Source organism: Rattus rattus, chromosome 8, assembly GCF_011064425.1.
Source record: "Rattus rattus isolate New Zealand chromosome 8, Rrattus_CSIRO_v1, whole genome shotgun sequence".
Taxonomy (NCBI): domain Eukaryota; kingdom Metazoa; phylum Chordata; class Mammalia; order Rodentia; family Muridae; genus Rattus; species Rattus rattus.
Genome location: NC_046161.1, coordinates 107,374,723 through 107,392,081, shown reverse-complemented (window position 1 = coordinate 107,392,081; position 17,359 = coordinate 107,374,723). Strand labels below are relative to the sequence as shown.

Sequence of the window (17,359 nt, the reverse complement as noted above, 5' to 3'; positions counted from 1 at the left end):
TTAAAATCTGGGTGGTTTTTTTTCCTGCCTTGCTGTCTTGTGACTACAAGATGGCACGCCATCTTGTTTTGTGACTTCCAATTAAAATCAATAGCTATGACCTTGACCCAAATCCTTTAAAGTATGGGTGTTGGGTGCCCTCAGTGTTTGAAGGCATGATGTAAATACTCCAGTGCCTCAACCTCTAGATGTATGTATGTATGTATGTATGTATGTATGTATGTATGTATGTATTATGTTTGTATATATAGAAGAACAGATAGATGGACAGACAAAACAGTCAGGTCTTTTTTTTAACCTGCTGCATGCCAGTCCCTTTAGAAGGGACGGATTACAGAGAGATCTTGTCATCTAGTCAGAAAGCCATCCAGGCATCCCCAGCCTGCAGCCTGCAGGCTCCACGCACGGCTGAATAGCTACGGATAGAGACCGAAGCAATATCGTAGACTTACTTAAGACCTTGTGAGGTGTGTTTCGCGATTTGTTTACTATTTTACTTTGAGCACGACTGATCGTATGGTTCTCCAGCATGAACTTTGTAGTTCATATTGTCAAAAGGCTGGGAATGTCTGGAAATGTTTTAAAAAGGGGGTCTTTGCTTGCTCTGCCATCTTCTCCCACCCCACCCCACCCCACCCCCATGGAAGCAGCCTTTGGGAAGTGTCTGGTGGCTTCAGTGCATCCTGCACTGGCCAAAAGGAGGAGGAGGAGAGAGCGGCAGACACAGAGGGAACACTCCTCATAGCTGTCCCCAACACATCTCCCTTGACTTCTCCGAAAATCTCTTTAGCTGGAGGACCTGAGAACCTATCCAGTGCTCATCCAAATTCAGAGTGCAAATTAGAAGAGGGGGTGTCATGGTGGCCAGGTGGCAGCCATCCATCGGGCAAGACCTGATGGGTGCCAGACGGAAGGGTAGTCTAAGGTGTAGGAAGGGAGAATTCATCAGGAGCGGCTGGCTGTCTTGTGACCGCAAGATGGCACACCAGTTTTGCAAGACATTTATCTGTTTCGTGTCTGGTGTTTTGTATGTGTACATGTGGTGTCTGGGCGTGTGTGTATGCACATCTGCCTATGAGTGTGCACATGCACGTGGAGGCCCAAGGGTGACACCGGTTCTCTTTCTCGATCACTTTCTACCTTGTGTGCTGAGGCAGGCTCTCCCTGAACTCAGAACTCACCACTGGGCTTCCTTCCTATCTAGATGAAGTCTTATGTATCCCAGGCTGGTTTTGAACTCGCTATCTAGCCGAGGGTGATTTTGAACTCCTGACTCCCTTGCTCCACCATCCAAGTCTCAGGATTACTCTGGGCACCAAGCCTACCCAGCTTTTACAAGTGTATTAGTGATCTGAACTCTGGTCTCTATGCTGAGCGGCAGCAAGAGCTTTATCTACTGAGCCGCGTCTGTCCCCAGCACATCTTGTTGCCGAGGCAAGGTTTCTTGATGGCTCAGAACTCAGCAAGGAGGGCGCACTGGACACTGAGCTCCACAGAACCTTCACTGTCTACCTCCCTGATGTTAAAGCAAGTGTTGTCTGCCTTCCAGTCTGTTCTAGCATCTGGGCTCCACAGCTGAGCTCTAGTCAGGCCCTTTGAACAGAGCATCCAGTAGCCCGGGCACCACACGACAGGCACACTGGAAAGGCTGGCTCTGTTTTAATCTGTGCCTCTTTTCTCTCCACCTACCTTCCCCAGTCAAAGGGAGCGTGCTGGGTCTAGGATTTCCAATCAAAGCTAACCACAGCCCTTACACTGCCGGATAATATTACAAATTAGGTACGTTTGTTCCTGTTTTGACTCTGGATCACAGCAGGAAGCTGCTAAATGGGAGTGGGAGGGCTTGCAGTGCCTGTCAGATCCGGCGACTGGAGGGATCGCGCTCTGAGCTAGTCCCTTCCGCCTTGCTTCTTCACTTCCACAGAAACCTTGCTCAGGGCAGCGTAGCCACCGCCATGCTCCCGGCTTAGTGCTGTTGACTGCATCTCTGGGTTATCGTCAGGACTCCAGAGTCCCCGGCAGCTGTCACAGAGGTCGTCTTTGTAAAAACACTGCTATCCCAGTTAGGTTTGTCTTGCAGGGACAAAGACTGACCAAAAGCAACTTGAGGAGAAAAGGGTTTATTTGGCTTATGTTTCCCATCACTAATTCATCACTGAGGGAAGCCAGGGCAGGGATTCAAGGCAGGACACTCAAGGCAGGAACTGAAGCGGAAGCTATGAGGAGTTGCTTCTGATTGTCTTGTTCTCCCAGTATGCTCAGCCTGCTCTTTTATATACCTAGGACCACCAGAGGTGGCATTGACCATGGTGGGCTGGGCCCTCCGCATCAATAATTAATCAAGACGTGCCCAGAGGCCAATCTAATGGGAGCAGCTCTTCAGTTGAAGTTCTTTCTTCTCACATGCCTTCAGCATGGGTTAGGCTGACAAAAACCAGACAGAAAACTCAAACTAATCAACACAACATTTTTTTGTTCCAGAAGGAATAAGAGAGTTTATTCTGAGACAAGGAGGAACGGGTATGGCTTGGCAGTACAGATTCAGGTTGGCCTGGAATATATGTTCCAGTGGAAATGGTTACACCAGCCTTTTACAGTTCTAGAACAAAAGACAGCTAAATATTGAGGTATTTATTAGTAAGTACATTGTGGGGTGTAGGGTGAGCAACAGGTGGGCTGGCTATGGCAGGGCAGAGAAATCTGTCCTGATGGTTTCAGGCCCTGGCTGATGCCATGTTAGTTTCTGAGATGCTGGAAGCGAGAGGTCTGTAAGTCACTTCACTCATTCCAAAGGTTCTACCTGGTCCTCAAAGGATGTCGGGTCAGATCCTAGGGTTAGTGAGAAAGGGGAATGAAGATATCCTAAGATAATCTCCAATCTGCACCTGTAGTGCTCTAACCCAACCATCAGCCAGCTCTGATCCACTGGTCAGTGGCTCTTATCCGCAACAGGGGCGTGGCTTTTCTAGAGAACGCCATCGAGCACTCCTGTCTTACTTGTGCCTCCCTGGTAAACAGTATGCTTCTGAATGGGGCAGCCCAGTCCAGGATCACATCGGAATGGGGCTCTCCAGCACCATCCAGTGCCTCCAGCATCTGCTTCATCACAGGGCCTTGGGACACTGTACCATGAAAGCCCTTGTGTAGGGCGTGTGTGTGGAGGGGGTGTCACTGACCGTGACTCAGCAGTTAAGCTTGCTTGCAGCTATTCCATAGGACCTACTGGGACTATTCCATAGGACTCTTCGTTTGGACATAGGACATCCTTACGTAGCTCTGGCTAGTTTGGAACTCACTCTATAAACCAAGCTGGCTTGAAAAATCACAAGAGATCCACTTGCCTCTGCTTCGAGAGTGCTGGAGTTAAAAGCATCTACCAGCCGCCATGCCTGGAAAAAGAATCCTTTACCCTCGATGTCTCTTAACAAATCAGCCAATCAGTTTGAGGCCAGCCATATTGGCAAGCTCTGGGGTAAATTGAGAGCCTACAGTGGAAGAGTGACGGAGGATGGATTCCTCCAATGCTCACTCGTGTGTGTGTGTGTGTGTGTGTGTGTGTGTGTGTGCTTGCGTGTGCTCACACACATGCCCCATCCCCCATACAAGTGCACACACACACACACACACACACACACACACACACACGAAGACTGGTAAGTTCTCCTCTGCCCTGATGTTTCCCCATCTGAACTGCGTTAAGGTGAAAAGCAGTGTGTCACAGGTCATCCTAGCCGTGTTTTGGTATCGTGGGAGAGAAGGCTGTCGAGGACGCTGTGCCGCATTAACTTCTGTGCCTGTCACGTGTTCTGACCTCGAGTATGGCACGGTCATGTATGGAGCTCTGGACTGAGAACTTGGCTGTGGATACAGAGAAGGAAATTGCAGAAAGGAAAATCTCATGATCATGGCTGGGGACATAACTCAATTGGGAAAGTGTTTGTCTACCATGTTTGAGGCCGTGAGTTTGAGCCCCAGCGTGACATAATCTCAAGAATGCTGGCCCTCACTTGTAATCCTAACTCCCGGGAGGGGGAGGCAGGAAGATCAGACTCCGAGTTCAAGGCCAGCCTCGGCTACATGAGACCTTATCTCAAAGCAAACATGGTCTAAGGAGGCGTATGATTTAGCGTTGGGTGGCTTACAATGGCTACATGTGGTTGTATCCAGCCCCTGGCTGGAGGTTGGGTGCTTCTGCTGGTGGAAGTAAGAAGTTCCACATGTTCTCTGCCTAGGGAGAGTTGTTCCTCTTTTTTAAATAATAATTTATGTTCTGAAATTATAATACATCATTTTCCTCCTCCCTTTCCTCACTCCAGATTCTCCTGTGGACTCGCTCGCTCTCTCAAATTTCAAGCTCTTTTCCAGTTTAATTGTTAGTGGAGTGCATGTGTGCACACGGGTGCACACACACGCACAAACACACACACAGAGAGAGAGAGAGAGAGAGAGAGAGAGAGAGAGAGAGCATATGCATACACAAAATAATTATTTTTAAAGAAAGAAACCAGGACTTTCCAAACCACTTCTGACCCCAAGCACAACCATTACGATTCTGTAGGGCAGCCGCTCTTTGTGTCACGTAGCCGTGCACGCGGCTGCTGCCTGCAGACTTGAGCAGTTAGCCTAGAGACGTCTCGTAGGTTCACCTGAGGTACTGGGAGGTGGAAGGAGAGCAAGGACTCCTAACCACAGTGCTTGGTTTCTTCCTCTCCGATTGTTGCAGAATCTCTTTTTAAACTAAAACAGCCTTTCGGTTTTCAAGCCTCACGCTGGCAGGAAGACAAATGATTTTTTTTCCTTTTTCTTTTTTTTTTTTTCTCCCCCCGAACAGTATCAGACATGTGGTTTCCTGTCTGTGTTTAACTTTGCTAGCAGTGCATCTCAGCCAGCTGGTTCCCTCTGGGCCCGTTGCAGCTTTAACGGTGGGGCTTCACGCCATCCAGTAAGCCCGTTCTGTGTGCACCAGATGCCTTGCACACTTGGCTGGCTTCAGGGCCTTCTGAGTGAGAGCAGTTTGGAAGTGTTGCCCCCTGCACCCCTAAACTCAGGTTGAGGCTGTCCGGCCCCAGCACTGGGCGAGCCGCTTCTTAGAAGAGATTGAGGGTTTGGCCTATGAGGGGGTTTGGGTGTTGTTTTTGTCTTTGTTTTGTTTTCGTTCTCGGTTTTCAGACAGATTCTCATACAGCCCCGGCTGGTTTTGAGTCTTTTATGTAGTGGAGGATGCCCTTGGACTTCTTACCCTCATGCCTCTCCTCCTCGGGGCCTAGATAGCAGTCCTGCACCACCAGGCCCAGTTTATGACCCACTCAGGATCCAGCCCACGACCTCACCAATGCCTAGCTGGTGCGCTGCCAACTGAGCTAACTGTCCCACTGTCCCAGTCCTGACCTTGGCCTTCCTGCTTTCCCTGCCTCTGCTCTTAGGTGCTGAGATTGCATGTTGCTCCACTAAGCCTGGTGTTTGGGGTGTGGGGGAACCAACCTAGAGCTCCCTGCATACGGGGCTAGCAAGCACTCTACTAACCGGGCTACATCCCAGTCCCCTTAGGTCTTGCACACAAGCCAGGAGAAGAGCTGGGGGCGCTGTGGTAAGCCTGGGGCTACAGGTTGCCTTCAGACTGGGCCCTCAGTCCTCATAACAGGCGCTTTTCAGACGAGTGTTTCATTGAGGGGAAACAAGGGGGAAGGGAAGGAAGGGAGAGAAGGAGGGAGGAAGGAAGGAAGAGGTGTGAAAATTTGGTTGAGAACAATTGTTCCAATATGTAGAAAATTGTGGGTTGAAATCAGTGCAGGTGTCTCTCGGAAGACAACTCCATCACTTGAATGCTGACCCAGAGCTGAGAGAGCCTCTGTCTGTGAACAAACCTTGGCTAGAGAGCCTACCCCAAATCCTCCAGCACAACCGGCCTGGACAAAGAAATATACAAACTGCACCGCAGCTCAGTCAGGCCCAGCATAGGCTGTATGTGAAATAACTCAAGGTAAAACCGATCCTTTTCGTAAACTGCTCCCCACCACACCCAGGCCGGTGTTCTGAAGGTAGCTATGGTGGTAGTGGGGGCTGCGGTCATGCACTTAGAGAACCCTGTCCTCCATGAGTCATCTTGGGGAACGGGGCGTCTGGTGTGTGCTCAGCCTGCCCTGGATGCACCCACTGGATAGGACCCCAGGGCTCGCTACTGCAGTGGCTGTAAGTTTATGCTCCACCCAACTTCTCCACATGTGTCCCACAAAACTCCACGCCTGTGGGTGATGGCCAAATGGCTGCTGGGAAACTGTACGGGCTACTTTAAGAGCGTCCCGCTGTATAATGGGTTTTAAGAAAAATTCTCTAAGAAGCTGGCAAAGTCTGTGAACTGGTTTCTATCTCTGCCCAGGCTGACTTCCAAAGGGTTTGCAATCTGAACTCCTCACCCTCCAGCCACCGGGCTTTGAAAGTCCTTCCTGATAGGAAGCTGCTCCTGCCTACTGTTATGTAAACCCTTCTGGTTATTTATTGTGTCTGTTAAATATAACAGCGCTGAAGATGGCTCAGTCAGGATAGTTGGTAGGGACCAGGGACCGAGTATCCACATTAAAAACCTGAGTGTGGTGCCCTTTGCTTGCAAATGCACCCCTGGGGAGGTGGGGAGGAGGACAGGAAAGTCCCCTAGGCTCACTCCCTCAGCTCAGCTTACTTCCTGAGCTCCAGGCCAGCAAGAGACACTGATTCAAAACCAGGGTGGGTAACTCCTGAGGAAAACCTCAGGTGGACTCTTGTCTGGTGGACATGCACCAGCTCCCACACAAACGTGTGTCCTGCCCACACACGTATACACACTATAAAAATGTTGACTTTTAATAAAACAGTTTACATTCTATAAAAATGGTGACTTTTAGTAAAACAGTTTACATTCGTCCTTCTCGTTTAAGGAAAGATATATGGGCCTGGAACGACTACTCCGTGGTTCTGAGCACTTGCTGCTCTCGCAAAGGACCCAGGGTCAGTTCTTAGCCTCCAAGTCAGGTGCCTCACTCCTGCCTGTAACTCCAACTCCAGACAAGCCTAACATAGTATCATTTCAGACACAATGGATCTGAAACTTAGCTGTTACATTTTGTCTGTTTTCCCAGCCAGGCCTATATAACTGACTGGGCTGCAGTGTTCAGCTCCCAGGCTTCATAAATTCCACATTAACTCTGCAGATTCTGGCTTAACTGGTCTCGGACCTGGTATCAGGAGCATTTTCTAAGCCCCCAGGATATCCCAATATGCAGCCAACACCAGAAACCAATGGACTTAAGAATGGTTTTTCTGCTAGAGTCTTGTGTCTTTCTTTGTATTCCCTGTGTATTCCAGATAGAGAGACCTTAGTGGGTAGAGGCCATTCACACAGCGGGGTCCAAAATTCAGTCTACGATTAAGGAGAAAGCAAGCAAGCAAGCCTCATCGACACTGGCCAATCCTGATAGGAACAGGATTGTTTTCAACTAATTATAAGTTAGTTCAGTGAGGCCCTGTGTCTGCAGAGGACAGGCATCCGTGGCTTTAGGACAAACCTTAAGAGTGTGATTGAAGGGTGTGGTGACAAGGACGGAGAAGGTACCCAGGCAACAGGGCCACAGTTTAGGGCGTGAGGTGAGGAGCATTACCTGGTCCTGCTGAAGACACTGATGTTAGTTACAGGGCACATTCTTTTCCAGTGCCAGCCCAGCTCCCTGGAGATGATAACCCACCCCTACCTCCCCACCCCCATGGGCAGGAGACAGGCAAGCAATCAGGAAAACATGGAGAGACCAGACCAGACCAAGGCAGCTGGGTCACAGCATATCCTGGGTCGGCGAGCAGAAAGGAAAGATCCCCAGTGCTCAGGACCCCAGCCCACAGCAGCATGCAGCCCACATTCAAGGTGGCTCCTCCAGCCCCTATTAATCCAAACTGGAACCCTACACACACACACACACACACACACACACACACACACGCACGCACACAGCCTTGTCCTGTAGGAAGTTGTAGAGCCTGCCAATTGAGAGTGTTAACAATAAAAAGGGGTTTCTGGGCATAAACCCTGGGCTAGTAGGTGAAGAAATGACCACACTCTGTCTCTGTTGGCATTAACTTTGTGGTGAGTGCGACTCCTAACCCGGGCGTGTGTGCTGCAGGTGGAAATACCTAACCATGCTTCTTGTCAGGTTACTTTTCCATGCAGGTCTTCGGTTGCTTCTGCTCCAACCTACTGCTCTAGTTATCAAGTTGGCCTTGCTCAGATTCTAACCTAACATGGCAGACTGAGGGTCTCTGGCTTAAAGGCTAACAGTTCAGGTCTAAGCTGTGCTGTGGAGAATCAACCCCTTCCCCAATTCCCTAACTGCTAACTCCAATATCAAACGTGTGTGTGTGTGTGTGTGTGTGTGTGTGCGCGCGCGCGCGCGTGCACGGGCACGTGTGTGTGCACGTGCGTGGACACATGGTATATATGGAGACCAGAGGACAGCATTCCTCATACATTGTCAATCATTTCTTTTTGAAATGAGGCCTCCCACTGGCCTGCTACTTGCCAAGTAGGCTAGGTTGGCTGGTCAGTGAGGCCCAGGGATCCACTGCTTGCTGTCTCCCTGCCACTGGGGTTGCAAACGCAGGCCACCACTCCCAGCTTCTTAATGTGGGTTCTGAGGGTTGAACACAGGTATTCCTACTTAGCAAAGCAAGCACTTTACCAGCTGAGGCGTCTCCCAGCCCCCATAAAGAGTGACTTTGAAATGTCCCAGTATTTGGACTTTGTGCCAAGGATGGCTAAAATGGCCCGCCTCTCTATTGTAGCCCTCCGCTTGAGGTTTTGCCCCCACCTCCCAGGAGTAAGCCAGAGGAGGCTTTTGCACTGGACTAAACTTTATTTAAAGGGGAGTCGAGAAGAAACTCACGCAGAGGAGACTGTCGGGTAGGGAGGGGAGCTGAGAGACAGCTCAGCTTGACATATCTGCAGTAGGAATTAAAGTGCACAGGGGGAAGGCCTTTTCCCTTATTACAGGGAACATGTAGTAGCCTCAAAATCTACCCAGCATGCTTAGCAGCACTGTTGCCACAGTGCCCGTTAAAGTCGGTCCTGCGACTCCAGCCAGTTTCCACTCCTGTTGCTTAATTAAAATCATGTTTAATTGTTTGCTTGAATTTGCTTGCTTTTCATTTGAGAGGATGAATGGGGAATCCTATCTCATTCCACACTGCTCTGTTGGTTTAATTGACCGGAATGTTTCTTGGGGGTTGTTTTCTCCTTGGGCAGTCCGAGTACAATCGTGCCAGCACTCGGCCAATGATGCCACCAAGAGACTGGGTTTTAGGAATACACCGTCTCCGGCAGAACAGCAAGAAACCTACTCTAGCTTTGCGAAAGGTGCTTCTGCACATTTAAGGTGTGAAGGAGCCACCTAGGGAAGGTTCGAATGCACGCTCAGGCATAGCGATAATTGAGAACAGAGGCAGGGGTTCTTCTTTTCCATGAGCACTTAGCTGATGTGTGCTCATGCTCATGTGTCCTCACTTTGAATGGGAAGGTGCCAAGGGATTCTGCACCATGACAACAAGGTGCCTAAAGATTCAGGCAATGGCAGCCAGATATGTGAATTGTAGCTGAATATGTGAATAAAATAGCTGAGTGTGCATTCTCTCTCTGTCTCCCACTTTTACCCTGTCTGCCTATCTACCTACCTACCTACCTATCATCTACCTACCTACCTACCTACCTATCATCTATCTACCTACCTACCTACATTCCTTCCTACTTTGCTACCTATTCACACACATACACACACGTTCACACACACATACACACACACACTCACACACAAACACACACACACACACACCTATCTATCTACCCACCTATTTATCCTCTATCTACCTACCTTCCTATTTAGCTACCTAACCATTTACACACACACATGCACACACACACACACACACACATATACAGTCTATGAATGGATATATGTATGTATGTGTATATATATATATATATATACACACACATTCATACACACATACATACATTCACACATATACATGGATATATACATGGAGATACTTAGACAAAAATACATAGATTGAGCAGGATTGTTCTGGTTTGATTTCTAATGTGATAAATGGTGTAACTGAAGTGAGTTGTGGAGGAAATGATTTATTTGGCTTATACTTCTAGGTTACAGTCCATCACTGAAGGAAGTCAAGGCAGGAGCCCAAACAGGAACCGAGAAGAGACTATAGAGTAGTGCTCCTTACTTGCTAGCTCTCTGGACCATGCTTAGCTAGTTCTCTCATGCAGCCCAGTCCCACCTGCCTAGGGGATGGTGCTGCCCACAGTGGGTGGGCCCTCCCACATCAGTCATCAATCATCAATCAAGACAATTGCTTACAGATATGGCCACAGGCCAAACTGATCTGGGAAGTTCTTCAGTTGGCTTTCCCTCCCTTCCCCCACACCAGGTGATACTAGATTATATTAACATCAAAAACTGACCAAGACAAGACCAGAGCATTGCTTTTATAAAGATACTTTCAGAACTTGTTTTTACAATTATATTGCAATCAGATGTTTTGTAAAGTCCTGGCTGTTTTTTTTTTTTTTTTTTTCTTAATTAAAATTGCTGGAAGGTTTTAGAATTCCTCAAAAATATAAATTCTGCATTTATGTATGCAAGTAAACATTCACTCAGTCCTGTTAGTACTGTGAGAACTGTGCATGCTCACTTCGATGATAAAAACCATTAAGGCAACAACAACAAACCTCAAACAAGTTTCAACTCTAGGCATGAGCTCTGGGTAAGTGGGGGTGGGGACAGCAGTCTGAAGCTAAGTTAGGGATCTTGATGAGACTCACGAGGTGTCTGGCAAATGTATTGTATTCCTAGACTGGCGGTTTTTAGATGTTGCCTAACAATAATTCATTGAGCTTGACACCTGGACAGTCAGAGTAATAATTTACTGAGGCCAAGTATTATTGTCTCAGATACTTTTGTGTTCTAATTTCATTTCTGTTGCCACAATAAAAATACCAGACACCTTCCCCCCCCCGAATTGTGGCAGAAAAGTTTTATTTGGGTTATAATTTCAGGTTACAGTCTCTCATTGGGAGGAGGTCAGCTCAGGAGCTTGAGACACATCCTGTCCACAGTCAAGAGCAGAAGAATGAATGCATGTGGGCTCCTTGTCTGCTTACTTATGTTCAACTCCATGTCTCTACTCTCATACAGTTCAGGATCACCGGCCTAGGGAATGATGCCACCCTCAGTAGGCTGCGTCTTCCTACAACAGTTAATTAAGACAGACAATCCCCTACAGACATGCTTGCGGACCAGCCAACCCTCTGCAGACAATCCCTCATCCCTTCCCTGGTGATTGTAGTTTGGGTCAAGCTGACGGTTAAAGCTGACCAGCACACCTTGAGATGCAACATCTTTGGTTTGTTTTCTTTTTTTTGGTTCCTATCCTACGCTGAGAAGTGTCCAGTTGGAAATCCCACTTGATATTCTGAGCCCTCTTTCCACACAGTTGCCCCATTTTAGGGGTGAGATATTAGATGTGTAGGTGATCTGTTCCCTTTCATAACACAATCTCCCTAGCACGGAATCCACAAGGTCATCCAAGACTTTCTGCTGTGCGTGTCCCACAGGAAAGGCCAGATCTAGCTGAAAATAAGAAATAATTTGCCAATTTCAGAGTCTGAACAAGTAAATACTTTTGAAAGATAAATACCAAATTTATTTTTTTCATTTTCTTTAATTTTGCCTTAGAAGATAAAGATTAGTATGCCATAAAAGTGTACAGTCTGACAGAAAAACTCAGGAGAGAATGCCCTGCTATACAGTTCCGTAAACAACTTACGTTCTAAATCAAGCCTTGTGCACACTGCATAGACATATACACACATAAACACACACATACAGTCACACACACACACACGTTCACACATGCATGCACACACATGTGCTCAAATACACACACACATACACTCACACACACACGTTCACACACATGCTCACACATGCATGCACACACATGCTCACACACATGTGCTCAAATACACACACACACACATACACACGAGATGAACACAAGTGACTCCCCCACTTCTTGTGTGCTCTGTTATGCCCACCTCTGACACTAGTGTCTGAAAAGAACTTAAAACTGAGACTCTCTAATGGTTTAAAGTAAAATGACTTAGTAAAACCAAACAATGAGGCCAACAAGGCCTCGAAAACCCTCTAAGTAGAGGCCTGTGGGTGCTGCTCAGTTGGTAGGCTGTACGTTTAGCATGTCCTGAGGCCCCAGGTTCAACCTCCAGCACCACATCCATGTAGCATGTGTGTAATGCTACCACTCTGAAGGTGAGGTTGTCAAGGTAGTCCCTGGCTACATGTTAAGTGTGACGATAACCTGAGCTACGTGAGACAGGGTCTCAAACGCTAAAGCGAAAAATAAAAACTAAAACTAAAATTCTAAATCGAGTATTATTCATGTCTTGTTAGAAACCTGATGAACATAGTTGAATTTGAGACATGGATTCCTGTTTTAATATTTAAAGCTTTTGAGTCATTCCAATGAAGGCCTTTGGAGGGAAAATTCATTGATGTAACTGTACCGTGGAAAGGGACCTGGGTGGTGGTTCTCTTCTCGCCTTGGAGATCGGGTGCCTATAGTTATGAACACAGCAGGGCGTCTAGAGAGATCATTGGAGAGATCTCACGACTCTCCAAGTGTGACAGTGTTCACATGACACCACGGTCATCTGGAGCCACAGGATGAGTTTGCAATTGTCCAGGGAGGAAGGCACTAGACTGAGATACACCGAGGGAAGGAAGAACATCCTGTCCCAAGTCCCTACCTCAATGACAACTTTAAACTTGATTTATTTATTTATACCACACCTGTGGTGGGGTGACGTAGGGACCTTTACAAAGGAAGCATGTCACGAGCAGCCTAAACACAATACCTGCCTCTAGGTAGGTAAAACAGAGCTCACCCATTAGGCATCGCTTAGCACCAGAGCTCAATGTATGCTGCTTGCCTTTCCTGAGAATCACAGAGGGCCTCCCACCACAGCACAGAGCTCCTTCCCAGACTAAGCAAAGCCGTCAACAGAAGCCCCAGTTGCTTTGGTGGAAAGCCATACACCAATGCAGGCAGATCCACCTGTGGCATCTGCTCCCTGCATCCCAGGGAGATGGGCCGATCTGGGTCGATCTTAAATCCGCTGTAGCTTAAATCCGCTGTAGGAAACACCGTCAGACAGGCCAGCGCTAGGATACCTTCTCTTCTTCCTTCAAGGGCACTTTGTTTCTTGTGCATGCGCGCTGTGGACTAATTGAAGTCAGATGAAGCCCGTAGAATTGCTCAGAGGGACTCGTAAATGCGTCTGAGATATTATAGCGCTCAAAGGCAATGATCTCATATTTTTATAGATGAATATGTATTTCTCTAATAATGCTTGGGCACGATCCAGCAGCAGACCTGAGGAGGAAGGACAGGCGGGATGCCTAAGTGAGGAGTAAATCATGCATTTGTCAAGGTTTCTCTCTCAAATATGATTTGCTATGGAGATGCCTACAGCCTCAACTGGTGACATAATCGTAGGTACAGCAAATACTGAGAAATAATTCACAATACTTCAGTGCAACACCCACACCCACACCCACGAAGCAGCTCACAACCATCTGTAACTAATGGCAAAGCATCCAGTGCTTTCTTCTCACCCCCAAGGGCACTGTAGACACACACACACACACACACACACACTGTATACACACTCACACACACATACTGTACACACACACACTGTATACACACTCACACACACTGCACACACACACTGTATACACACACTCACACACAAACACACAACACACACACACACACACACACACACACACATACTGTACACACACACACTGTATACACACTCACACACACACTCACATACACACTCACACACACACTGTACACACACACTGTATACACACTCACACACACAAACACACATACACATATACACACACACTGTACACACACACAAACACACACAAACACACACACACTGTACACAACACTGCACACACACACACACTGTATACACACACTCACACACACAAACACACACATACTGTAACACACACACTGTACAACACACTGCACACACACTGTACATACATACACACACTCTACACACATACACACATACACACACTGCACACACACACTGCACACACTGTACATACATACACACACTGTACACATACACACACACTGCACACACACTGTACATACATACACACACTGTACACACATACACACACTGCACACACACACACTGTACACACACACTGCACACACACTGTACACACATACTGTACACACACACTGTACACACACACTGCACACACACATACCTATACACACTGTACACATACACTGCACACACACACACACACACACTGCACATATATTCATGCAGGTACACGCTCATACACATAAAATAATAAAGAACTCTTTAAAAAAATAACAATACATTTTAGTTAAAGGTCAGAGAAGCTGAGGCCTTTTGCTCATTAAGTTCACGGACCCACTGAATTGTGCTCACGAAGCCCAGGCTAAGAGTATTTGCTATTGTAAATAGAGCCTTTTTTTTAAAAAAAGAACCAGGGGTTGGGGATTTAGCACGGGGGAAGGGCGCTGCCCAGGGAGGCGAAAGCCCCGGGTTTCGACCCCCAGCCCCAAAAAAAAAAAAAAAAAAAAAAAAAAAGAACCTTTAGGAAATTCTACCCAGAGCTGTCTCTAATTTTATGTTATGTTAAAAGAAACCTTTCGTGGAAGATTCAAATAATTTCAGAAGTATGCCCCGAATCCCCATATGTCTGAGGCCCTGGAGCAGTCTCTGGAGTACTGTCTCACGTCAGATCCTCTTCTCCTAGCAGAAAAACATGCCTACTCAGGGGCAGTGCCCCATCATGGTTCATAACTGAGAATAAGAAATGGTCTCTGTACCTCTGGTGTGGCTCTTTAGATGTCCCACCCAAGAACCGACAGTTTGACTCAGTTAAGAGCACTGGCTGCTCTTGCAGAGGACCAGGGCAGTGGCCAGCATGTATATGAGGGTTCACACTCTCTGTAACCCAGTTCCAGGGGATCCAACACTCTCTTCGGGCTTCCATGGCTACCAGACATGTATCCATGCGGGCCAATGCTCATACTCATAAGAAAGAAAAAGAATTGGTAGTTATCACCGAGGAGGTGGCCACCAAAATGCTGGTCTCACCTCCAACAAAGACAAGAGCTGTACACATTGAGAGGTTACTCAAAGCCATTCTTCACTGGGTCTCACTAGTGTGTCACTGGGTAATGTTTAGAGACACCATGGCATAAGGCTGAGAACCCTGTTCAAATAGAGCTTGTTGCAAATAGGCTTGCTTATTGCCTGAGTCAATCTTGGGAAATTAAACAGCCTGAATGTTACTTCTCTCTGGGACGTGAGTCTTATTATAAAGCAGTTTCTACCCTGCAGACTCTTCCCGGCAATTAAATATAAGGATTGTGTAAGTCTTGAGAGCTCAGTAGGCATGGGAGTCTCCCTTATTTGGGGATAAGCAGGAAGAAACACTTAATGTAAGTTTCTGAGCCAAGGAGACCCGAGTGAGTACGTGCCCATATCTACCGTTCTCTTTGTCTAGTGGAAACCCAGAGGTCAACTCTGTGGCGTGCCTGGGAGGCTCTTATTTAGATCCAGCCACATCCCCAAACTTCCTTCCGGCCTGAGTTGTTATTGTGACTCCCTCCACCTCCTCTTTGAAGTTTCTAGATTGACAAGTGTTACTCAGTCAACACACACACACAGGAGGGAGGGAGGGAGGGGGAGAGAGAGAGAGAGAGAAAGAGAGAAGGTTACAAACTAGGGGCCTTCTAGAACCTTCCTCAGTTACCACCATGTGTTAATTTCAGCTTAGGGGCTTGCCTCAGACTAGAAGAAAGAGGTAGATAGGAATGAGCAAGGAGGAGCTTCTCTGTGTGTAGCTAGGAGTCACAAACAAATCAGTAACAAATGGATACTTTGTGCAGATGATTTAATGAATCGGAGGCACAACTAAGAAGTCACACAGGTAACAGTTTAAAAATTCTGAATCATATTTTCTTATATGTGGAAAGAGTCACATTGGACCAACGTGAAGTCTCCCCAGATTCTTCTAGTGTATAACAGGGTATTAAAAATAACATTTATAGGACAAGGGGGTGGCTGATTTTTTTTCCCTATAAAATAGTAGCAGATAGTAAATACTTTTGGCTTTATGGAGCAGAACTGATCTTTATGGCAGAAGGGTCCCTATTAAGAAAATCCACAGAGAGCTTCTCTCCCCCTCCCCCTACCCTTCTGTTTGACAAGTTGAGAGTTGTGGACTTGGAGCAGTGTGAGGGGACAGTTTAGCTTGATCATAAGACCAGACAAAACTAGGTTAAATCAGTCTGCATTAGAACATAAGGCTCTATTCGTCTGACAGCACAAACATAGGAAATCATGGAAGTGGTGCAGCCTATGCCAGTGACCAGTATATCCCCGTGGTACTAGGTGACCTGACCATTGCCCTATGGAGAGCCCATTGTCCTGAGAGGAATGTTGGGTCAATTAGCCAAACCAGTTTGTGACATGGTGTTTTGTGTGGATCTGGCCGAGGAGAGCAAGGACAAGCAAGCCCTCCCCATGCAAATGTGTCTGCAGGTAGTAGGGATGTGGGCTGTCATTTCTGTGGCTACTGAATAGTAATTCATCTCTTTTTTAATTTTTGTGTGTCACTGTCATGGCCACCACTGCCTCTGCGACTCCACACCCTGGCCTAGCTGGCCTTGGCATGCTCTAAGATGGAGAGAGTCCACTTTATTATCCAAGGCTAATGTGTGTTTTAGGGGTCAGTAGGTAAGCATGTACTGTTGTTGTAGCCGACCTGAGTTCAGTTCCAACACCCATATCGGGTGGCTCAGAACTACCTCATAGTTCCAGCTCCAAGTAATCTGATACCCTCTTTGGCCTCTGAGGGGTCACCTAAACACACGTGCACACATACACAGACACACACACACACACACTCACACTTGCACATAATTGAAAATAAAATAAACCTTAAAAATAAAAATTTGTGTCTTGAAGGCCCCACTACTAAGTTGTCTGTCCTTTGCACTTTGCTAAAGATTTATTTTGCCTTTATTGTGTATGTGTGAGTGTTTTTGCTTGCGTGCAGATGTGTGCACGGCGTGTGTGTGGTGCCTGTGAAGGCCAGAAGAGGGTGCCAGATCCCCTGGAAAACTAGAGTTAGGTTCAGTCGTATGTGGATGCTGGGACCAA

General features: G+C 47.2%; 1 protein-coding gene across 1 annotated transcript in view; it reads left to right on the top strand.

Annotated features, from left to right (window-relative positions):
• The window catches only part of Tgfbr2 (transforming growth factor beta receptor 2), an 89,104-nt gene that overhangs the window by 46,101 nt on the left and 25,644 nt on the right, over positions 1 to 17,359 (top strand). The window lies entirely within an intron of this gene.